The 26,324-nt window shown below is 37.3% G+C and overlaps 1 pseudogene across 1 annotated transcript; it reads left to right on the forward strand.

The window, feature by feature from the left end:
* Window positions 1–2,906: 2,906 nt before the first annotated feature.
* LOC311586369 (microtubule-associated tumor suppressor 1 homolog) lies at window positions 2,907–4,057 on the forward strand (annotated as a pseudogene). Its single transcript has one exon. The product of its transcript is annotated as a microtubule-associated tumor suppressor 1 homolog (transcript).
* The last annotated feature ends 22,267 nt before the right edge of the window (window positions 4,058–26,324 follow it).

Consider the following 26,324-nt stretch of genomic DNA (forward strand, 5'->3'; position numbering starts at 1 on the left):
ACAATAGATATGCTGAGGGTATTCACTGTAGATAGGGGCTACAACAAAGCAGGCGATCTTGCATCAATGCCTAAAAGTAACAATTAAATTGTAGTGCCATGCAGTGGTGGCGCACACCTTTAATCCTCGCACTTGGGAGGCAGAAGCTGGTGGATATCTGTGAGTTCAAGTCAGCCTGGTCTACACAGAAAAACTTGTCTCAAAAGAAACCTAAATAAATAAATAAAGTTGTAGCAATGTTAGCAATGTCAGCCTCAACTAAAATAATCTCCAGAAAAATCAATTACTTTACACAGTTCGTCTGCCCTTTGACAGCTGTCAGTAGCATTCTTGGGTACATATCAACGTCATCGTTTTAATCTAAAGGCAAAGGTTTTCTTTCTAGTTTATATTCTAACTTACAATTTTAACATAAAATATATATTGTCAATTTTCAAAACTGGGCATACCAAATCAATACATTGGAAAAAGGCATCAATTCATAGGGCAAATTGTAACTTATCATAATAGCTTCAAGTCATAAGATAGCAGGAGGTAAATTGAGTCTTTTAAAAATATCTGATATATTTTCAGTAGATGTAAAAATATGTAAGCTTTGTCAGGCAAAAAGGAGGCTATCTGCCTCTGGTCAAGATGGCTAAAATATCAAATCTACTCTCTTAATTAAGTAATATTTTAAATAAAAAAGATAATTAAAATGGAAGCCTTGAGCACTCTTGATCTTATATAATCCAGAACTGATCAGTAAGATAAAGTGAACAACATGGGAAGCCCTACTTACCCCACAAAGGTTAGAGCAGGTGAGTTTTCATGCCACGGAACAAGAAGAAGAAGTTCAAGCTTTCCTTTGTGAATTCCTGACATTTGAAAATGTAGACAACAATCTACAGTGATCAAATTTGAGATATAGAAGAAAAAAAAGAGAGTCTAACAGAGCCTGAGGCTGAGCAAGCCAAGAGCAATGGTGGCATAACAGACTTGAGGGCTGTGGGCAAGATACCCTGAGGCTGAAGGAAGAACCACATTAAGATCAGAGAGAATGAACCTTGGTGGTCATCCACGGCTGAAAATGGTAGGTGGCTTTTCCACAGCAAACCAAAAGCCAAGTTCATGTAGCATTGGGTAAATTGTGCAGAAAGGATTTAAACTGACTAATGGGTACCAGGTAGACTCAGACATTTCTAATATGGCCTAATGAGACTTACAAGTAAATACGAAAGGGATCAAACACTGTTTGCAGGCCAGTGAGGTAAGTAGAGGTAGAGGTGCTTGCTGCCAACATGAGTGCCTGAGTCTGATACCCAGAATTCATGTGGTCAAAGGAAAAACAAATTTCAGACTCCCACAAGTTAACTGGTGACTTTTACACATGTGCCATGACATACATATCCATGGGTGTGTGCGCACTGACATATACACTTAAAAACAGAGAGAAATTTAATTTTCAAAATTAAAAGAAAATCAGGTTTGGTGGTACACACCTGTGATCCCACCACTCAGAGAGGCTGAGTCAGGCAAATCCCTGAGAGTTTGAGGCCAGCCTGGCCTACAAATAGAGTACAGGACCGCCAAGGCTACAAAGAGAAACCTTGTCTTGAAAAGCTAAAAACCAAAAACAAAACCAAAAATAAAACAAAACATTTTATTCAAGAAAGTGCTACCAAAAAAAAAATCTCCAGTTCTCAACAGTTATTCAAGATTTCTCGTGATTTTTCCTCCCAGTCTTTCCTTCCCTTTTAACCTTCTCTTTCTTTTTTATAGCGCCCCCCCCCCCAGTGTAACTTAGACCAGCCTCAAACTGCAGTTCAGCTTGCCTCAAGATCTCTGCCTGCTACTGAAACCTTAGGTGTATACTTGATGATTTTTTTCTTCAAAAAGCTTTACAGTTATAAACAAATCTCAATGCAATAAAAAAAAAAGAAGTGTCCAAGTCATACAAAGGCATTCTGACACAAAATAATAAACTAAATATTAATGTTTCAAAAAAGATATTTACTCACAAAATATTTGAAAATTTATTGTGATGTGATGTATGTTCTATGAGTCAAGGAGAAAATAAAAAAGAAAATGAAAACAAGTCTGAATTTAGTAAAAATGAATTGCAACACACCAGAGTTTGTGGAGGGTTCTTAGAGAGGAATTTATATTTAAAAGAAAAAGTATATCAAATCATCTTGCTTTCAACATCAAGAAACTAGAATGATAAGACAAAAGTAAATGCACTAAAAAGTTCAAAGGAAGAAGAAAAATTTTAAAAAGAAAGAAAAAAAGAAAAGAAACACAGAAGAGTGGAAAACAATAATCTAATTTAGGCACCGTGGTGCATGTTTGTAATCCCAGCACTTAGGTAGGCAGAAGTAGGTAGATTTCTGTGGGCTCGAGGCCAGCCTGGTCTACAAAATGACTCCAGGAAAGCCAAAGCCAGACAGAGAAACCCTATATCAAAAAGTCAAGAGGAAGAAAAGGAGGAGGAGGAGGAGGAGGAGGAGGAGGAGGAGGAGAGGAAAACAGTAAGATATAGATGAAAACAGCATTAAACAAATTAAAAAACCAAGTCCCCTGAGAGCAACACAGGCAAAAGCAGGTTGCACTAGGAAAGAAGAAAAATGTGCAGTTCACTGGTTTCTACACGAAGAGCAATGGCACCATGACAGATTCTACAGGCATTAATGTATAATGGAAAGCATTATGAATAATATTATATCTATTAAATGGACAGTGGACATGAAATAGACTTGTTCTTTGAACAGGACAAAGTATAAAAGCTCAGTCAAGAAACCCAAGCCTATTAAAGGATTATTAAAATATTCTTCTAGGAGGCTGGGAGACAGCTCGGTTGGTCATGCCTGCAATCCAAGCATGAAAACCTGAGTTCAGATGTCCTGGTGCCACACAAAAAGCTGACCATGGGGCTTTCATTCCTTCCCCTTGCAATTGAAAAGGGCGGACAGAAGAATCCCAGAAGCCTGTGCATCCAGACCCAGACAGCTCCAGATGTGCTGTCCTCGGAAAGAACCCTTGAGTTGGCTCAATACAAAAGAAAATGTGAAAACCCAAGTGGGTTCATCCTGCATCTCAAACAGCTTATTTCCTGTGGTAATACCGGGTTTGGAGCACTCTGGGTTGTGACCCAGCACCTCCTGTCTGAGTTGCTACTTCAAACACCTGTGAGAAACTAGAAAACGCTAGGAATGACTTACAAACAGCATATCAGTGATTTGTCCAGAAACTAAACCAGCAACGTCAGATGGACCGGAAGGAGGTGGAGAACCAGCTGAAGGAATTCTACACCGCGAAGTGTGAGGAGCCTCACAACATTTATATCGAGGAGGCAAGAGCAGTTTGGTAACTTAAATGTGGCCCATGAAACCATTAAGCTGGAGATCGAAGCTAGCCACTCAGAGAAAGCAGAATTGCTGAAGAAGGCCTATGAAGCCTCCCTTTGAGAAATCAAGAAAAGTCATGAAATGGAAAAGAAGTCACTGGAGAACCCGCTTAATGAGAGAAGCAGGAATTGCTAGAGAAACAAATCAATGATCTGAATAGTAAAAAATAAACGATGCTCTAAATGAAACGTTGAGATCCAAGGAGCAAAAGCGGAAATCAAGAGAGAAGGCGACTCAAGCAAACCCTCAGGTCATGCATCTGGAGCAAGAGCTAGAAAGCCTGAAAGCCGTATTGGAGATCAAGAGTGAGAAGCTGCATCAGGAGGACATGAAGCTAATGAAGACGGAAACGCTGGTGGACAACGACTCGGTATTGGTTGGCAAACGGAAGTGATTCCAGCAGGAAAATGAAGAATTAAAAGATAGATCGGACAAACACATGGCGATTTCAAGACAGCTTTCCAACAAGCAGGCCAGGTGGCCCTACAGGAGTCCCTGGAAAAGGAGTCAAAGGTCAACAAGAGACTGACCATGGAGGACGAGGACTTGCTGCGGAAGTTGCACAGTGGGCATCTGTGCAGCCCCAAGAGATTCCCCCACGGCACAGCCATTACTTTCCACTCCCCCAGAACTCTGGTTCCTTCTCCAGCCCCAGCATCTTACCCAGATGATGCTTTCTGAACACGGGGGGGGGGGGGGGGGGGGAGGGTCAAAGAGGCTCTCTGAAGGCACTCAGAAACCATGGTGCATTTCTGTAGGACTGACCCTCCCATGGAAAAGACAGCTGCGTTAGCTTCCTGGAATTTCCACAGGATAACTGGAGAGCAGCCACCACTCTATCAGCTAAAACAGATTTTGGAATTGAAGTGGACATAGTAGCACAAAACACTTACAGAGCGAGGAAATCTTGTTCTTTGCCTTCCTTCACCTAAGCATAGCGGGAAACTCTCAGGGGCCTATTAAGTTAAAGGTTTATAAGCTTTATAATGTTTTGTCACAAGAAAAAAAATAGCGGGCCATGGACTCCTAAGCCTCTAGCGTTACTTCTGAGGAGATGGAGAAATGAGCTTCACTGAGGCTTGCTGGCTGAGTATTCTGCCTGAATCTGTGCTCTTCAGAGTTTGTGAGAGACCTTGTTTCAAAAGGTAAGGTGGTGAGGAATTGAGAAACACACCTAATATTGTCCTCTGTCCTCCACACGCAGGTACACATATGTGCATGCTTATGTGTATACAGCAGAGTTCATGCCTACACACACACACTTATCCAAATAAAACACAAATGCTGAAGCTGGTGTATTGGTCTATCGCTAATACCAGCTACTCCTGAAGCCATATTGGGGAGATTTCAAGTACAAGTACTGCCTGGGCAAGAGTTTGGGTTCAAGGCCAACACTGTCAACTTTCTGAGACTCTGTTTCAAAGTAAAAACTAAAGAAACTTAGAGGGGGAAAGAGGAGGAATGCTAGAGATGTAGCTTTGTGGTAGAATCTTTGTTTAGCGTTCTGGTCTAAGCTTTCTTTAAAAAAATAAAAGCCAGCTGTTCCAATGACTTATCAGAAAACATTAGAGAGAATTAATACAAAATTTGCACTAAGTTTTCCAAACTAATAAGCAAAAGAATTACTTTGTATTTTTCTAAATGCAAATTACTGTAGGCAGAAGAAAATCATTGACTGACAACCCTTTTGGAAGATCAAAAGGTCTGGGGAAACGTCACAGTGAGAGAACTTTCTGTGCAAGAATGGAGACTTAAGTTCTAATTTCCAGGGTCCACCTGAAAAAGCAAGCATGGCAAAGAAGGATTAGGACTTTAATAGTGTTATGGACAGAGAAACAAGGATCTCTGGGGCTTGCTGACTACCAGCCTATCTCCAAATTGTGTGAGAGATCTCATCTTGAGGGAATAATGTAGAGAGGGCTGGAGCATAATGGCCAACAATCTCCCCTGGTGTGTGTGTGTGTGTGTGTGTGTGTGTGTGTGTGTGTGTGTGTGTGTGTGTGTATGTGTGTGTGTGTGTGGAGAGAGAGAGAGAGAGAGAGAGAGAGAGAGAGAGAGAGAGAGAGAGAGAGAGGAGAGAGCATTGGAGGAAAGAATAAAGTTAGAGGATTAGCCAAGTCTACTTGATACAATACCTTTCATGATTTTTTTAGTAATTGAGACAACACAACATTGGTATTAAAATAAAATAAATATATAATGGAAAAAATGAAGCCCACAAATAGACCCAAATATGAGAATAACTCCTTTGTGTAAAGCATAGGCCAATACAGTGAACACAGTATCTTCACTAAATGATGCTGATCCACAATTTATACCACATGTAACATCAACTCACAGTGAATTATGACCTTAAGTATAATCCAAAAACCTAGGTTCCAATTGTTACTGATCTAGGAAGTGATTTGTTGGTCACTAGAATGACTATCCTTAAAACAAGATAGACAGAGTTCCCCAAACATAAGCCTTTCTTAAGGTAAAGAACTGGCAGTAGCTGCCTGGGTCATATTGTAGAGAATTTTAATTGGTAAACTTCCATGTTTCTGTACTTGATAAAGGATGCAAGGGCTGGGAGGATGGGTAGGGCAATGTAGGAGGTTCTAATGTGCTCAATATAAAGTACAAACGTACACAATTTTTAATAAAAAATAATTGTTATTCTCTTTTACTATCTGAGTGAAATTCATCAGAAAAGAAAAAGAATAACCACAGACTTTTGCAAAACATATGCAAAGAACATTTAACATATATGAAGAATGTATTTTGAACTATCAGTACTGAATAAGGAAACCATATGAGTATAAACAAGGGCAAAGGGGTGGAGTGGATCCTAAACCACAATTGCTATGTATGTAACAACTCCACTCAGGAGATAAGTTGGTGCCAGTGCTAATACTCCACTAGTCATGAGAAAAGTATAAATTAAAAACACAGGGGTAAACCAGTACCTCTTTGAAATCTAAAATGCAATGCCATACCACCAAGTGTTGGCAAGGATGTAGAAGAAGTTTTCATATGTATGGGGAAAAACAGTAGTTTTTTAAAATGTAAAATTCAAACTAGTTTTATGACTCAGCCCTTCCAATTATTAAATTTACGATGAAAGAGGAAAACAAAGTCCAAATAACTAGAGATGCTCATGTTAGTTTTATTTATAAGAGTCAAATCTAAGTGCATCAGTAAGAAAATTATGTACAGTGTGATTCATTCTCGGACCATTCAATAAGGTAAACCTGGGTAGGGCAAGATGGCTGAGGTGGTAGAGAAGCTTGCATACAGGCCTTACTATACAAGTTCAGTTCCAGATCCCACAAAGTGGCAGGAACGAATTAACTACAGAAGGTTGTTTTCTGACCTCTTTATGAAATAAATTAATTAACTTTAAAACATTGCCTACTTTTAAAACAAGGGCAGATTAGATGATTCAAGCAGCAAAGGCACTGGAACCAGAATTGATGATCAGACTTCCATCTCTATCTAGAACCCATGAAAAATTAATTCCCTTAAAAGCGTACTCTGTGACTGATACACCAACAAAGAATCATGCATGGTGCGGGCCTAGATCCTCTGCTCAGGTGTAGTAGAGAGGCAGCACGGCCTCCTTGTGGGTCCCCTAATATGGTGAGTAGGGGCTAGTTCTGATATGGACCCTGGCCTCCACACATTGATCATTGCCTGCTGTCAGGGCAGCCTTGTCAGGCCACAGAGGAAGAGGTTACAAGCAGTCTAGATGAGATTTGATAGGCTGAGGTCAGATGTCTGAGGACTAAGGGAGGGAGGGAGAGGGTGGAGTTGAGAGGGGACAAGGGAGGGGGCTACAATTGGGATGTAAAGTTAACAAATTAAAAATTAAAAAGAAAAAACTTTACTCTGCGGCATATGCACACATGTGTATGCACACACAAATGAATAAGTAAATACATACATACATATGCACACACACACATACATAAATGTAAAGAAATATTAAGATGCAAATCCATCTATTGTGACAGGAGACAGCTCATTTGGCTAAGGGTATGGAGGGTTTGTGTCATGGAGATTGACAGGGACATAAATATGTTTATTCTCTAAATGATGGTCATGGTTTAAAAAAACTAGTTGTACATTTGAAGTGATGTGGCTCATCGTATGTCTAAAACAGACATATGTTAGAATATTTGGAATATTGGCAATTTTGTAAGGGCAGTTGGTAAAAGCTCTATATGGCAGAATCAGATTTACAACATTATTAAACTATTGTTATAAAATTATGGGTAATTCATTTAATTACTCTATTATTGCATGCCTATGATGTGTCAGGAATTCTGTTGTAAAAGTTTTACTTTCTTTGATTATGTTACTTTTTATTTCTTAATACGAGAACTGTGTTTTCTTAACAGTCTGTAGAGTAACACAAGCACAAACTGTCAAGAGAACACAATCGGACCAAGGCATTTTTTCTACCTTCTGTAAAACAAAAAAACCATTTCTTCAGTTAGTTGACTTTAGGAGTACAGTTGCTAAACATGTCAGGAATATTTTAAATATTATTAGAAGAGCACATTATACTTAAAGGCTTAGTGTTAATCCTAATCACTCTCATCAAATCTGTGATACAAATATCCCATTTAGGCTTGAGCATGGGGCAGACTTTAGTGCTCTGCATCATGACCAGTTGTATGTGTTAATGTCCACCTAGTATAAAAGGAAGCTTCTCTGGTGAGGGCTGAGGAATGCATTAACCTATAGGTATAATGTTAAAGCCATTTAAAGTCTTAATACTGTTTCTACTTAGGAGAGTAATATTAACAGGTTCTCCTCTATGGCCCATGATCTATCTAGCCACATGTTTGGGTCCTGATAATGCTGCCAAGTATGCTTCTTTATTCTCTCTCTCTCTCTCTCTCTCTCTCTCTCTCTCTATATATATATATATATATATATATATATATATATATATATATATATATGTATATATATGCATACATACATACATACATAAAAATCTGGTGTGGAACAAGACATAGTCCAATCCAAAAGCAGTTGATTACTGCAGTTGTGTCACTAGTGCGCTAATGGTCATATTTTACTAGACCAGTAAATAATTCTAGCTTTCAGGCTAAGATAGATGATTGCTTTTCTTCTCTGGTGGTATGCAGAGCAACTTCCAGGACTATTAAAGCTAGCTAGTAGAGCGGGGACTGACTCTGACATGAACTATGGTGCCACTTCTTTGACCACTTCCCCTTGGTGGGGGGGGCGCTAGTGGCACTCGGAGAAAGAATAAGCAGGCTACCAAGATGAAACTTGATAGCCTATGACCATATAGTGGGAGAGGAGGTCCCCCTCGGTCATAGACCTAGGGGAGGGGAATAGGGTTAAAGAGGGAGGGAGGGAGGAATAGGACGATACAAGTGGTGTCCTAAAATTGAGTTGTAATCTGAATAAATTAATAAAAAAAGAAGATTCTAGGTTAGTGTCAGTTTAATTTCATCAGTATCTATGATTCAAGTATGTAATGTCTTCAGCAATAAGGTATTACCATCAAGTACTTGGAGGTCGCCAATGTGTTGGCAACAGTATATGATACTTATGAACCTCTGCTGCAAAAAACTTCAAAATCAGTAAACAATTTATGACACTGAGTGTTTTACTTGTTAGCTTTTGGTGTCTAGCAGGGATATTATTACCACAAGGATAACTACAATTTATCTATTTATATGTATATATTTATTTAAATTGGACTTTAGGATATACATATATATATACACACAAATATATACATACACATTAATATGTGTCTTATATATGTGTATATACAAACAATACACAGATATACATACAAAAGTATCTATTCTCTATATTTATAGTATTTATTTATATATGTATGTATAGGATTCATATGTGTCTATGTCTGTCTGTCTATCTATCTAATATCTACCGATCTATCTAAAATTACTATTTAGTAGTAGGTTGTTATATGACTTTTCTCAAAGATCTTACATGTTGTTTATTCCTCCCCATATTTCCTTCTCAACCCCTCCAGCACATCTCCATCCTTTAGCATGTTATGCTACTGAGTTCTGTGGCTCTTCCTTTGAAAGCTCCTCCAATATGGCCCTTCACTAATTTATTGAGTTCTATAGGAATTCTCAACCAAACATACATATATACATAGCTGAAGATTCATAGCAAATTCATATATTTATCCACCCTCAAACCCAAACATAATCCATGACAGAATTAGAACAAGAAAAGTTATAAAATTTCACTTTTTATATATGAACTGATTACCTGTGTTCAGTCCTTTTCCCTATATTATTTTTCGATTTTATTCATGTTATACTGTGTCCACATTTACATTTATGTGTATATATATGTGTGTGTGTGTGTGTGTGTGTAGAGATATATACGTAGTATTGATTTAGATTCTGCAATACTACTTTTTCATTATGTACTTATCAATTGATGGGTAAGTAGGTTGGTATTTCTACTCATTTCCTGACAATTACGAATTGTGCAGAAAAAGGCATTTCTGTCATCTTTATACTAGTACATATCTTTAGAATCAATGAGAACACTTCTAGATGTTTCTAAAAGAACTGGGCACTTATTTGACACCTACCTACTTCTATAGAAACCAGTCAGTACTAACTTTTATTCACTAAACATTTTACTAAAGAATGGTCAAGGGGAAAATCATAAAATAAATCTGTATTTTGTTAAAATTTTCTTCTTAGTCTTGTACAAGATGGAGGTAGGAGTTTTATTTTTGTTGGTGTTTTCTTTTGCTTTAGTCAGGGGTGAATTGTGCAGAATAAGAAACTTATCACTTGCAATCAGAAGTTTTTTCTTCTTTTTTTCTCATGGTCCCTTCAAACTTTCTCATAAAGAGAAGACTTACCCCCATCCCCACTGCCACAGGAAAACATGGACATATCTTAGGTTTTTCTAAACTTCTTAGCCATTTTCAGCTGCTTTTACCTGGAAATTCCAACAACTAAAATTTAAATATAAACTTGCATGAGTAAAAATTCTATATTGGATTCAAAGTAGTTAACGGGGTGTTTTTTTTTTCATGCAACCAGAACATTTTCAGTGAAGAACTGTGGGATAAAAGATGGTCCTCTTTTCTTTCTCATTAGGGTCAAGAAGGGAAGGGGTGCTGTATCAGGAAGCTGAGAAATCTAAGTTTGGGAGGTGGTATCTTTAAATGGATTTAGGCTCTCCTTATCCAGCTGTACAAAGAGCAGAGTCCTTGGCGGGACTTTTGCGGGTTCCCCACAGTCTTGTGATGCAAACACAATTGAGTGTCTCTCACAGCACATCACCCTGGAATTCTCATTTGCTCTCTTCCTCCGGCTTCCTGACTAGAGACATCCACATCTCACTGTTGAGGAAGTTACAAGTTCATTGTCCCAGAAGGCATGATTCTCAACCCTTTCTTTGCTTTCTCCACCCTCCTCCTCCTTGTCTTCCTCCCTTCCTCCTCCTGCTGCTCTTCCTCCTCTTCCTCTATACCCCTTCTCTCTCCTGGTGCACACCTTGCTATGGAAAATATATAAACAATGTTTGTTCTGAAAAACGATGTGGACAGAGGCAAACTGACAAATTTTATGTCAGTAGCAAACTATCAGGGTTTTTTGTTTGTTTGTTTGTTTGTTTGTGTTTTACCACTAGCTAAGCAGTCAATTTCCAATTGTGTAGATTTCTCAGAAAGCAAAACTTTAAATGCAGTGTCTCTGATGCACTTCATCTTTCCTCTTCGAATTGCTTTCACACCATTGACTATCTCCCGTCTCCACGGAGTATAGGATACATGGCACTGTTTTCCCGAAGAAATCTGTCACATAGAAATTAACTTCTGTCTTCATTTTAACCTTTTATACAATCTCACTGAAATTGAAAGAACTTTGAACAAATTCCTTTATATAGGTCAGACAGTGAAATTTAAACTCTGATCTTCATGACCCAATTGAAACCTCCAATTTATCATCCAGACATGGTGTGTCATTGCATAACTATGTAACCTCACACAAAGTAATAAGCAACAGTGCTGTTTCTACCTAGGGGATACCTGTGATGTCTACACACTGGAAGCTTTCCTATCCAGAATTCCAAATATGCACAGTGGATGGAGAGATTTTAAAATTCCGTCAACAAGTTTTAGTAGGTAAAGCTGCACAAAATTAGCTCCGTTCTCAACGGAATGGGTCAGACTTAATTAGAGTATGCTCACAGCCATGAACTTACATATAATAAAATACTAGCCTATGGATACTAGAAGAAAAATGTCTTGTTGCAGTTAGGCAACACAGTTGAATGCCAAGAAGCTCCGTTAAACTCATGGTTACTTCACAGGCTACATTCAAGTCATCTCGTAGTGTTGATTCCTCAAATTAGTATTCGAATGCCTGAAGAAGTCTATGTCTACAATGGCTAAAAATCCAAGAACCGGTTTCATTTCCCAACTGAATCTCAGTATTGCCAAGAATTCATCTTCCTCTATTAACTAAGGTTTTTTTTCCTACAGCACATTGTTTCCTGGCAAAGCGGGCACAGGTAGATCTGATTTGATCTGTTATATAACAGTATGGCAAGGAGAGAGTTCTTTCCTTCATAATTCTGATTATCATCAAAGAATAGCGCAGGATGTTCCTCGAGTGTCTGGGTCTACATCCAGAACCACTTGTAGACACTGGAGGATGAGTTAAATTGTACTGCAGTATTTGAGGTAGTGATGATCAAAAATAGATCACAAATGAACAAGACATCAAAGAAATTCTAGATTTTTGTCACCCCAAAGAAACGAAGAGGATGTGTAAGATTGTCTACTACAGCTATTTCCTGCAAATAAATTTTTTTTAAAATTAAGAAGTTTGGCAACTTCTAGTAAGTTTGATATGTCATTGATTGAAATATTAAATACCTTTCACTCAAACAATGCACAGAAATAGAGAATATTGGCTATGTTTTGTTCGAATGTGGCAGGGGCCAGTAAAGTGATGAGATGTTTTTACTCATAATATGAAGAGGCATATAAAGATTAATGTATTCTCACTGTTTTTAGAGGGAAAAACCTAGACTAAGGTTTAGAACTTACAGGAAATTGATTTTTATATTAATCAATATTATAAAAATGTTTGGTAACATTAACCAATTTCAAATAAGATCTATGGTCTCATAGGCAACACATTTCCTGCAATTTTCAAGACAGTATTTCAAGTATTTAACTCAGGAACTACAAGGCCAAGGTTATAGTAATAAATTTATCCTTACTCTTCAAAATGACAATGCATGAGAAAAATGTGGACTTTTCTCTCTGTGTGCAGCAATTGTCTTCAAATAGAAACTCTTCCTATTTGGAAGGAATAAAGAAACTCATGTAACTTGCACGGCTTAGGAGGCTCATAGAATCCACAAGGATCAAGACTCCTGGGAAGCTACAAGTCCCCTCCCAAAGTGACACAAGCAGAAACAATTGCAGTTCAGAGGAAACACCAGAGAAGCTCAGCTGCCCATAGAATCTCGGAAAAAGTCAATGTTTCATCAAGCTAGACTTGGGTGGAATCTGGTTTTAGTCTGTCATGGTGTTCTATGGGGACAGATAGAGGAAGAGTAACAAAACATTGCATGTGTTAGCAACCTGTTAATGTGTCAAAACGTCAAAAAAAAAAAAAAAAGGAAAGCTTTATTTATTTTTTTTTTGTTTTAGCTTCAGAGATTGCAACGCCCAGCACTTTAACTAGCCCTTGGACCTGAAGTGATATTAAGTAACATAAAACAGTACCTGGTGGAGAAAAAAGATGAAAGAGACATACCCACATCCACCAACACAGACACACAGACACACAGACACACAGACAGACAGTCTCCCCGCCCTCTCTCTCCTCCCCTCACAGACACAGACACACAGACACACAGACACACAGACACACACACACACACACACACACACACACACACACACACACACACAGAGACACACACATACACACAGAGAGACAACACACAGACACACACACACACACGGAAGAGAGAGACAGAGACAGAGAGAGAGAGAGACAGAGAGACAGAGAGACTACTAAAAGGCACACTTCAACTACTTCTGCCAGTGAGGCCTCACTTCCTATTAGTTCCATCAACCTCCAGCTGGGGCCAAAGCATGGTCTTTGGGGAATCTAAACCATAATGCTGCCTGCCAAAATTTTCCTCTTCTAGCTACATATAATGACAGCAATAATGATACATTTAAATATAGGGGAACATACTTTCTCACTAATATTAGACTTCATGAAATTTTTATGCCTTTTTCGAGCTCCCATTGTTTTCTGTACTACAACAGGAAAATTTCGGACTTGAACTTAGCTTTATTGGAATAAAATTTTTTGATATTGTAATTGTATTGGTATGTTTTTCTCCTCTTAGAGAAAGCAAGCAGTATTTAAAGAAGTCAAATTTATGATGTTTTTATGCTGTTAGTATTAATTCACTAATCAAAAATTTCAAAGGAATGAACTATGCTCATTCTGTTCAGAAGGCATGACTAATGTTCAATTATTAGCCTCTCGTGTTGTTCCAATTATCTATTTATGGGTGATCATCTACTAATTTGACTTGTGGAGGAGTTTTAACGTAAGAGGCCTGGGATGGATTGGCAAATACACACTGAACATTCTTTAAGCATTTTAAAATTTTAAATCAATCTTGCTTGTTTGTATATCAAGTATTCTACCTCAATAAAAATACACAAGATACTATTTTACTATAATGTCTGAGAAAAACAAATTATTTCTCTTTATATCTGCATATGAATACATATATATGTACACATATTAGAACTAGCAAGGAAGTATTCTTTTATACAAATACATAGGGTGTGAGAACTGGAAGAGTAAAGAATATGAATTTTTTTAACTGTGCATGAACTGAAAGGACACCAGGGCATGTTCTATCTAGGACAGCAGGACTTGTTCTGTCCAGGAGAAAGGAATATTTTATATGCACAACTTCACATATACAAACATACGTAGATGCACATACATTCATCTTACAAACATTGACATTGAGTTCTGATGACACTGAAACTGAAACATACCATGATGTAGGTCAATAAAGGGATTGGCTGTGGTCATAATTCCAGCTAAACTGCAATACTTTTTATCACACCTAATGCACGTGAAGTAGTGTTCTATATGCACGGACATCTCTTGTACAGCTTCCTTCTGACTTATATTGTAAAAGACTCCAAAATTGTGGATTAACTAGATTTGATTTTAAAATATCATAGGCTAATCTTCAATTATGTATATCTATGTGTGGATGTGTGCAGTTGAGTGCAGAACAGCCCGAGTGTAGAATTGCATTGGATTGCCTGGAGATGGACTGCCAGGTGGTTGTGTGCTATCTGACGGGGGAGTTTGGAAACTCAGGTCTTTTGTAAGATCAATACAAGCTCTTAACCACTGGGTCACCTCTTCAGGCTCTAGGCCTCCTTTGTGGAGTTTGTAGCTGAACTTAGAAAAGTAGAGCATGGAAGTGAAACCAGTGCTAAAAATGAGCTTTGGGAATAATTACGGCAAACAGAATATGTTATAAAAACGGGAGAGATTGGCATAAGGCAAGCCACAGAAAACCAGGAAGCTGGAAGTGAAATAAGTGTTTAGATAATGATGAATAACAAATCATCTATAGTGAGAGTAAAAAATATGCAAAAGATACCATGGATAAAGAAAGACCAGGACCTCTCATTCTGGGATAGGGCAAGTTTATTACTTTTGAGTTTCTGGTCAGGTCAAGGTCAAGCATTCTTTTCTCTCCATTTCCCTAGCCCTAGCATTTTTAATTAAAACTTTTAATTCTTGAAAACAAAATTGCTTCTGCATTTACCCAGAGGTAACATAAGTGAGTAGCTCCAAGATCAGTTGTATATTAGAGCTTACATTGGAATTTTTTTTATTTACTCTGTGATCTCCAGTTGCTAAATCAGTGGTTGAGTTGCTCCATCATTTCAAGTCAACTTTACTCAGCTACACTTTACATAAAGTAATACATGCTTACTTTGACTGTAGTGTTAGGTCAGTGCAGAAAAGGTTAAGTAAATATTATACCAACTAATCAAAGATATTTTCAATTATTCAGGTCTAGTGGTCTCTGTATATTGTTACTGCCATAGTATATTAACTCATATAACTTGTATAAGCCTTTAAGACAGGTAGTACCAGTCTTTGTTTATGTTCACATGTCTCTATGTGTTTATAGCCACATGCATGTAGTTAGCTGCGGAGACCAGAAGAAAGTATTAGATGCTCTAGAGTTAGCATTATGGTGGCTGTTGGCCCTGGATGCTGAAAATCAAACTGAGCTTCTCTGTATGAGTGAGCGGTTAAGCTCTTAGCCACTGAACCTTCTCTCCAGGCCCAGGACTTAGTATGATTTTCCTTTTCAAGATAGTTTGTCAGGGCGGGAGAGATGGCCCAGTAGTTAAGAGCACTGCCTGTTCTTCCAAACGACCTGGTTTCAATCCCCAGTGTCCACATGGCAGGTCACACCTGTCTATAATTCCAGTTCCAAGGTATCTGACACCTTCACAATAATGCACATAAAATAAAAGTAAATGATGTTAACTAGGATGGATAGGTGTTGAATTTTTTCATGTGTTATAAAAAACGTCTTAGAATGATACTATGACTAATTTGTTAATGTAGAAAACTGGAACTCTTGTTTGTGTGTTTCTTATTATCTCCAACTTGAATGCCCAAGATAAAGTGTTCTTGGTCATGCTGTATTGTATTCTTCATGTATTGATAAATCCTTCTTAAATTTAATGTTTAACATGTTGGCCTAACGGCGGCCCAAGACTTTTTTTCCCCAATAACCTTAGGTGTTGTTATCAAGAGAATTTGGACGACATGAAAGTTCTATTGTTTCTTCTAAATTTGTACACTAAGATACTTACGGTGTTTTGATCATAATAATGTCATGTTATATTTGGAATGCTAAATTGGGAGAATCACCAACTTATATCTGAGGTGTTTTATACATGTATGACAGCAACACTAATTTCCATAATAGATATTTTACTAATTTTGGCTTGTGTGTAATTCCATTTCTCAATTAATCTTATTAACCAAGAATGAAAAATAGATTCTCATGCAGTTTTTACAGAAATCGTGTCCATTCATACCTTAATTTCAAATCAGGATTGGGCATTCAGTAAACATATGCACTGAAAACAATGATCTATTACAATATGATAAGTATAATTACAAGGGTAAGATCAAACCTAAAGTTAATTTTATATTCCAGTTAAATCTCGAGTATAAAAACAATATACCATTTGATTTTTGTAATTATATTTTTTAAAAAGTAGGTATCATCAAACTGTGAGTTGCACATATCCTATCTGAGGACAAGGAGTTATATGTCCAAACATTTAGAGCAATAAATTCTTCATCAAGTAACAGAAGCCCTGACTAAAGTTGTTTTAAAGATGAGGCAGCATAAACTATGGGGCCCAAGGCTAAGGTTGGCTGTAGAGTTAGTTAGTCCACACTGGTAGGTTTCACTCACTCTCTGTCTATCTTTTTTCATAATATTAAAATAAAATTGTGTACCTGTGTATAAAAGTTCACTGTGTGTGGTCATATGGGGCACCTCTCTCTCTCTCTCTCTCTCTCTCTCTCTCTCTCTCTCTCTCTCTCTCTCTCTCTCTCTCTCATTTCTTTGCAACTCTCCTTTGCTGGCATCATGGACCAACACAAGCCCAGCATTTGTAAGGGTTCAGAGATCTGAATCCCAATCCTCACATTTACAGGGCAATAGCTTGCGCCCACGGAACCATCTCCTCAAGTCCCCTTTTTCCTAAGTTGTTATCTTCATTTTAAAATCAGATCCTAAGTCTAGTCTTTGTATTGCGTAATTAATTACCTTTACTTTCAGTCCAACTGAGCCCAAGCTTGTGGATATCTCAATATGCTACCAAATAACTCTCTGAGTCCTTGCGTTCCTAACCAGTTACTTGCAAGCGTGATGCTATGTTATCATGAGTGACTTAGAGTAAGCAACGTCTCCTGGGAAAGATGGCTTTGATTCATTAAGTTACATTGAAACTAATTAATGAAGCAGAGTTGGGGTGGATGTCCAGCATGCTTACAATTGCAAGAAACTACTATTTTTCCATATTCTGGCCTCCCTTCCTTCCTTCCTTCCTTCCTTCCTTCCTTCCTTCCTTCCTTCCTTGTGTCCTAAGTTATTTATCCACCTACAGGAACATTTTCCAGCAAGCTTTGTGCATGAGATCAATTTTTGTTGAAGGTGACGCCAGGTTTCATTTCCGGGGTGTAATTTTCAGAGGGAGCATGTTCTTGCTGTTTCTTCTCTCTTGATTTTGCATAGGGATTTAATGACTGAAGCTTAAGGAACCATCTGGAACCACACTGAAAATGATGGAAACAGCCATCCTCTATCCTTGCTCTCATCTGCTCTGTTCACCATTTTCATGAAAATTTTCTTCTAGCGACTAATTGTTTCTAGCATGGAGAATTCAGAGACACGTTTAATCCTAAATTAGGGTAAACTTATTTTGCAGAAACTAATGGGTTACACCGTTGTGGTTTTAAAAGTGTAATTCTGAGGTGAGTAAAAGAGCTATGTGGTCCAATCTCTGTATCATTAGTTTGATAACGTTGTGTAGCTTCTTATAAAACAAAACCAAAAACCAAACCAAACAAAACAAAAACAAAGGCGAGTGCCTGCAGGCTCTCTGCTAACTCTTTCCTAAATACAAAACACACATTAGCCTATGGTTATTTATATCGCACCACTTGCAGAAGACACACGAACTGGATGTCTAAGGTCACCCTCAGTCACCAAACTGGAAAGAGAGCTACGGAAAATCAGCAGAACCGTTTATTCCTTCTGTGCGTGCCTTTGCGCTGATGCTTTTCCAGACTCATTCATCAATTTCACTTCAGTTTATCTCAGTTTCTATTTTGGGGACCTGTGAGATAGTGATGCTTTTTGTTTGTTTGCATCTTCACAGACAGTTCCCCCGCCCGATACCCTCTCTAGGTAGTCCCTTAAGAATACCCAGACTATAGAAATCCATCTTACACTATCACGAACACATTTATATTTAGGCCTAAGACAGCTGATCTTTATTTTCTAAAGTTAAAGAAAAAAAAAATCCAGTTTGTCTGGAAACTAGAGACTAGATAGATTCTCTAAGTTTAAGGCTACCAGAAAAAAGTATCTAAAATACTTTTGTTGAAGGGGTCCACACAGTTAATGAAAAGAACTTCTACCCACGGAAAACATGAGACCCGAGAGGAGCCCAAACTTTATGATGCACACTCCTAGGAAGAAAAGCAAAGCGTTCACCATCCACCTCGCACTCTTCCGCTCCCACTAGCCTGCTCCTGTCTGCTGGGTTGCAGAACACTGAATCACTGCGGTGCTTTTCCAGCGAGTCAAGCGCTGCAATGGTTTGGGGCTTTGTCTTTATTCAGAACACATTCATGTACCTCAGCGGGGGGCGGGGGGGGGGGAACTGCACAGTTGCCTGCCAGTCTGTCCTGTTTGACAGACTGCCTGCTGAAACAAAACAAAACAAAACAAAAAACCCCAAAAAAACAAATCGAATGATAACTCTTGAGAGAGAGAGAGAGAGAGAGAGAGAGAGAGAGAGAGAGAGAGAGAGAGAGAGAGAGAGAGAGAGAGAGAGAACACGCGAAAGAGGAAGGAGGGAGGGGGAGGAGGATGCTCTCTCCGCACACTCATATATTAGGTCTCCGTGCAAAAGCGGAAGGCTGCAGAAGCCACAGCAGCAGGGTTTCGGGCACAGATGCTAACTAGTGCTTGTGACCAGCGTGGTCAGGAGGACTTTGAAGAGGCAATCTATTTATGCACAGAACACTCTAGCTCTGCTAACACTGAGAGCGCAAACACCCCTTGTTCTTTCATTTAGAGACTTGCATCTTCTTGGCACTCAACACTTCCAAGCCACTGCTACCACCACAGGTAAGATGCAGTTAAGATTTCTATATTCGTGACCTCATTACACTTTGACACACTTTGAACGGTGAGTGCTTCTTAATGCCTGGTTTGCGTTGAACTGCTTTTCCCCTCATATTACTCTCCTTCCACACAAACAATTCACAAGAAAACTGTCATTAAACGAGGAAAGAAAAAATTAAATTTATCTTAATAGAAATCTACATGATTGCATTTCTGGGAGTTTCCGGTTCGCAGCTGGGACTCTGAACTCATGCTGTGATATGCCATGCAATTCACAATATCTAGTATTTCTACATAGACTGCATTTGCCCACTATCATTTGTATAATAAGCCACAGTCTTTTCCTGGCTGTAACAGTGTGCTGTGCTTGTGTTTAATAAGTAATGGGATCATCTCCTCTAACTTTTGAAATTTGCAGGAACCAATGGCAAAACACCTAAGTTGTAGAGTTTGATCAAATCATTATGATGTAGCAGTAATTTATTATTCAGAAACATCTTCGCAGAGAGTCTTTCCTGAAGAGGTGTTATCAAGAGTTCATAGATTCACAATTAACAGGTAGTACACACAAGGGAAATATTAGAGGCTAAAAGAAATGCAAGGTGTTGTGTTTCATATATAATGCATAATAACATTGAGTCCTGCTTTTTACATAAAAAGACTTTTGATTTTGTAACTGCATCAATTTTCCCCTGTCATATTATTATTATTATTATTATTATTATTATTATTATTATTATTATTATTATTATTATTTTAAATAAAGCAATCTCTTGAGCAAGGTCAGTCAGTATTGCTCATATTGCTGGGAAAACTATAATCAAGGAAACACTAAGAATGTATTAAATGTCTAGAGAGAATATAACAGTAGCATTGTCAACAGGTTTGTGAAATGTTGGTCTGCTCAGTTTAGATAAGAGTATTCTGTAATGTTAATCACTTGTAGCTTGAATTGCACTTCGTTGTTCTTTTCAGGGCCCCGATAACTTGGAATTATAATTATATTACTTTATATGATCAAAAGTGCAAAATATGTGAATTAAGCACAATGGCAATTTTTCTTGACCCTTTCCCATATGTATTTGTATGCAGGTAAATAGAAGAATATAGCTTTTGTCTTATTATATGGTTAATGTTTTTCTGTCAAGATTATTTTATATAAATGTTGTTTCTAACCAACCTCTTGCATGAGAAATGCTCCTAATCTGGAATAATTACAGTGACACTTAGTTAATGGCTGTAACTTTGGCATACAATAAAATATGTAGCATAAGATTAAAGCACATCCTGGCAGAGTACAGTAAAGTATTGTGAAAATAGGAGCATTTGCATGCAAAAATGCATAATTCATTGGAAGACTTGTGAATCTTGTTCCTGTGCATGACTTATTTCATTTTCCAATTTCACTTACAAAAGGTTTAAGTCCACAGGGAGTGTATGTAAAATACTCAATTGACTAAGGATGTGAAAATTAAAGGAGGGAAGAATTATTACGTCTGTGAGTTTTGTAGCACTGTTGGGTAGCTGACATGAATGCAGAAGATGCAAATGTGAGTCTTGCTTAGGGGACACTAAAAAATCAAGAGAAGTTGATGGGAAATGTCAATAGGCAAAATCATTTGGATGAAGAAAATGAATGATGAGAGGTTACAGAGAAGTATTTAGTTTGTAAAAGGAAGACTAGCCTCAGTAAACATGTAGGCAACTCTATATTCTTTCTCTGGTTACTAGCAAGAAACACGTGCGAATAATGGCATTTATCAGGCATAAATGACATACTCCTGGCCAAATATCAGGGTTAAAAAAAGAATGGTCATTTTTACTCATTTACCAAATTTGAATATGCTCTTTGGTAAAATGGTAATTTATAGTTTGGGTGGAAAAGTTCCTGAAGTTCTATTATTAGAAACTTTATTTATCTATCATATTTTTGAAAGTTTATTAATGTTCATATTCATTTGCTTTAGATGAGTCACGTAAGTATTGCTTTTTAAGAAATAAATATGCTGAGCAAACTGGCATGTGCTTTTTTTTTTCTAAACTTTCAACATTAAAATGAAGTTATAGAGTCTAGTTGTGTTTTCCTCTGAGAAATTACACATTGATCCAGTTTCTGTTTCCAAATATCAAAGTAGTATGAATGACTTTCTGGTGTGAATTTGTATTATCATGTTAATTTTTAAATATACAAACTGTTCAGTTTTTTCTAACTCTGTGAAAAACTTTTAAAATGTCGAGGGTAGAATTAATTCATAATGAATGTGATTTCCAGGGACTTGGAGTCCTTCTAAGACTTCTAATAGAACAAAATAAAATAATGTAATATCTTTTTCAGCTCACAATCCTATCCAATAAAGCTGTCCTAGTGGAACATTTCCTCATTCTTTACAGTTTCAAAAATTTTGGAAAAGTTTGGCTTCATGTAATTTAATACATCATCAATTAGATGCTTGTCTGAATCTTCAATGCAGTCAAATTAGATTCTACACCTATTGCACCGTTTCTGCCATTGCTGCACTTTAGTACTATTCAAAAGATATAATTAAGGCAGAAATTGGTTAATTAGTTCAAAACCATGTCTAATATGTCAGTAGTTAAAAGTAAAAAACTTCATTTCTTTGTTCTTTGAGAAAGATTTCAACTTTATCCTAAGCATAAATATACCATGTTGATTATATGTAACTCATTGAAATATGTTTTTTATTAATGTGGTAATAATAGGTTAAAATGTTCTCTGATTTTTAAACCTGTGGTAATTTTATTTTGTTAGTTCTGGAGGATCACATGAGTCTCACTGGAACTATTGACAGTTATTCTGGAATTTTCCTCTGAAAGTATAAATGAAAATCAGTAGTCCCATGACCATAATCCTGAAGCATGAGTAGATGCCATTCCAAGTCAGAAATTCAAAACCAATAAACACAAATGAATAAGGAGGGAACTCTCATAAGGGATCTAATGGGCAAGTAACAACTCCTTACAGTGTCTGTGGGTACCAGTCAAGTCTGACCCTTAAGAGTTTGTTTGGAGTGACCTAACTGCACTGTTTTAAGTTACTAAAAGTAAAACACAAACGTCTATCTGAGTAAGTTAGTAAGTATCCTAGCTGAGTCCTTCTTTTGAAATTAACTGCCGTTTGCATTTTAAGGGCCATTATACATGATACCAAGACAGCCAAATGCTATGATTGGAAAAGTACTCAGAATCTGATCTTTTTACCAAATAATATTTCTATGAGCACACATAGCTATCCTGACAAATACAGCAACAGGTTGCAACCTGCTTCAAGGAGTGCTGATACCGAAAAACCAGTTGATTCAACCAAAAGCAAAATTATAAAATATATATTACTATTAAATATATTTTTCTAAAAGGATAATCAAAATAGACTTGAAAGAGTATTTTAGTTAAACGCACTAAAGTCAGTTAGTACCAAAGACCATATTTATAAAAAGATGTTTTATTTGCCACTTATTAGAATTTTAACCGGACCTCCAAGTAACAGGACATAGGAGGCTTCAGATCGTAATTCCATACATAAATATGTGAAGTCAAAAACCTGAAACAATCCACATTTGCAAACAGTCCCCATTCACTTACCTTTCTACTATCCACAGAGACTGTGCATATTAGTCTGTACATTAGCGTGGATGTTACCTAATCACAATATAGCTAACATGGTACTTAATTACGCACACACGTAGAAAGGTTAGATTGTTTGTTTTGTAGTATATGAAAAGGTGGAGATTAAAGAGCCTTCCCTCATGTGAACTTTCTGTCTTAGATTAAAGGGCTCCTGACATTTTAGCAAAGTTCTGTTTAAATTAGCTCCCTGTGTTTTTCTTTAATCTGCACAGGCAAATAGTAAATGCTTTAAAGTCTCCCTCAGAAGGTAACAGATACCAATTAATTAGTTTCAGCTGGCAGATACATACATTTTAAATACAAACCATAGGGTTTGGATAAAGAGGTTAATTCAGTGTCTACAAGATGGGATCAATACTCTCTTTTAAGTATTATACGGAAACATACTAAACATCAGGCAATTATAGAGTGAAGGTCAATTCCTAGTCATGATTAAAAGGTTCCATTAGTGCCGACATTGAGAGCATAAAATTCTTAATATGTTTACTGAGTGAAGTGTGACTTGGTTGGTCTATTAGAAAACTGATTTTATCCCAAAGGTTGCTTATTTTTTTGGAATGTAAATCATCATTGACATTTTTCCTTAATATGTCATAAATGTAGGTTCTCATGTGATTCAATTTATCATTAATTTATTTAGACTATAATCAAAATAGTCATGTTAAATGAGGTAAGATCATATGATAGACCTTTTAATAAACTGCTTCTGCTTAGAATATCATCTTAAGCCCCTATTTATAACAATAAATCTATAATCATATATTTAGAATGCATTTCTCATCTCCTTATAGCTATGCAATGTCATTGCAATATCTTCCTTTTTAAAAATCCAGGTTCTCTGAACGATGTTTCAGTTCCAACATGCAAACATGTGTTATGCCCAGATGTTCAAACACAGTTGCTCCCTACCGGCTTACAGTTACAGGTTGGTTCAAGAATTGCTATAAATGAATACACACATCAGAATCCCAAGTTAAAATTAGAACACAGACTGTGAAGTGCATAAAAATGGTACAAGACTACAGTTGGCTGAAGAAATATCATGTTCAAATGCAAATGTATGTTCAGCCACATTATTATAGCATATACTGTATGTTCCATAAATCTCAATAAAAGAACACATACAGTTAAAGACACACAGATAAGGAGTGGATACAATGACAGTATATTGGTGATAAATACAGTTTGCTTGGTAACTGGATTTTAAGTAAATTTCGATAAATATCACTAGTTCAGTTGGAAAATTCTAGAGATCAAGTTGCTTAAAACGAGTCATTCTTCTGGTATTTTTCCAGTTACTAAGATATACAGAAATAAGTTGATCATCAGATAAATAATAACTTAATTGCTGGGGTTTTCTGACAGCTTATGCAAACTTCAAACAGGCAAGATCATTTGGAGAACTTTCCTTATGGAAAACCGGCATTTTCCATCCGGTGTATTGTTGTGATTCCCTCAGTAATTCACCTAAAAGTATCAAACAGAAGCCGGTCACACAGATCAAACAGTGAAAACAGCAGACAGATTTGTGACTCACATGGTGACACACCTAGGGCCCTCCTTAATCGAGTCCTCTAATTGTGTATATTTCGTGTCTTCGTTCTTCCCCTTCCTCTTTTCCTTCAGAAGCCACATTGCCAAGAGTCTGAACAAGGGAAGGAACCCATCTTAGACATTTTCTTAGTTTAAAATTTATTATACATGTTGTAATCAGATATCTTAGAACAGAATAGCTTTCCTTCCAGTCAAAGCGTTGTCGCAGTGACAAAATAGGAAGGCTGAAAAAAAAAAAGGAAAGGAAAAAACCCCTCTATAATGGGTATCAGGTCGTGATGTTTCTATCATTCTAGCTGCATGAGAACCATGTTGAAAGATCCAAGCACCCTCACCTAAATCTAGCTGATCCTTGATCATCGAGCTGCTGATGCCACTTACTTGATGAAATTTCTGGAGTTCTCTGACAATTGACACCAACTTTCAGGTGAAACACACAGCCTAGAAACAGTAAAACAAGCATGAGAAGATGTTAGGAACATAATGAAATCACCCAATAAATGTGGATGATAATCATACTATCATTTACTACTACAGGGTGTGCACAAATCTATTGCTAAAAGTGTTAAAATTCGTCAGAACTCATTCAAATGCAGAGGGCACATGATGCTATTCACCGTCAAAAGCATAAAAAAACATAAAGGTGCACGCTAAATAATAGCTTCATAAGATCTATTGTAGAGCGTGCTGTATAACTCTAAGTACTTTGTAGTTCTTAGTTAATATAATGAGGGGTGAATTTTTTTATTGGAGCATTGACTCTGAGGCTTGCTACCTTTCATGCGTGTTCACTCAAGAATCTAAAGCATTCCTCTGACTTAAATTGTTTTGTCTTAGTCTATAACCCTACGTACTTAAAACAGTGGCAGATATATTTTTACAAATACAAGAAGAGGGATAATTGGCTGCACTGTAAACTTCTATGCAAAAGTTAGACATAAACATTCCAAGACAACAGCTATAAAGTCATCTTTCTTACGGAATGAGAAGCAAGGTGGAGGTCAACCACGCTTTTCTCACGGCACTCACTCACACCCTCTGAGTGAAGTTGTTGGCTAAAGTACCACTAGTGTATAACCTAGAGAAATATTGCCTGATTAATCATAAACAACATTTATAATAATTAGTAATTCCTGCTGCTGTATACGATGTTGCCTCTGGTAGATAATTCTTTGCCACATGCTATTCTAGGTACTATATGCATAATCCACTTAAATTTTATGAAGTAAAAATTAGTGAAAATGGTTAAAATTGAGAAAAATGCATATGCTTAAGTTAATGTATTTTGCCAATGGTTCTTCTGATTTGAAAATGTCAGAGTCAGAACTGAAAGACAGCACAGTCTTCCTGCTTCTTCTAAACCCTAAAACAGTTAAGATTCAGTATTTAGCCTCTTCTTGGTAACCTACTGTCCTTCCTCTGAGTGCCACCAGGTCTCCCCCTCCAGGGGACATGGTCAAAGGTGAGGCACCAGAGTATGTGAGAAAGTCATATCCCACTCTCCACTCAACTGTGGAGAGTGTTCTGTCCATTGGCTAGATCTGGGTAGGGGTTTAAAGTTTACAGCCTGTATTGTCCTTGTCTGGTGCCTTAGTTTGAGAAGAGACTTGATACCCTATGAGCATATACAGGGGGAGGTAATCCCCCCAGGAACAGTCATAGGGGAGGGGAATAAGGGGAAAATGGGAGGGAAGGAAGAATGGGAGGATACAAGAGATGGGATGACCATTGAGATGTAAC

The sequence above is a fragment of the Acomys minous genome, assembly GCF_964271855.1.
Source record: "Acomys minous genome assembly, chromosome: 16".
Classification (NCBI taxonomy): Eukaryota; Metazoa; Chordata; class Mammalia; order Rodentia; family Muridae; genus Acomys; species Acomys minous.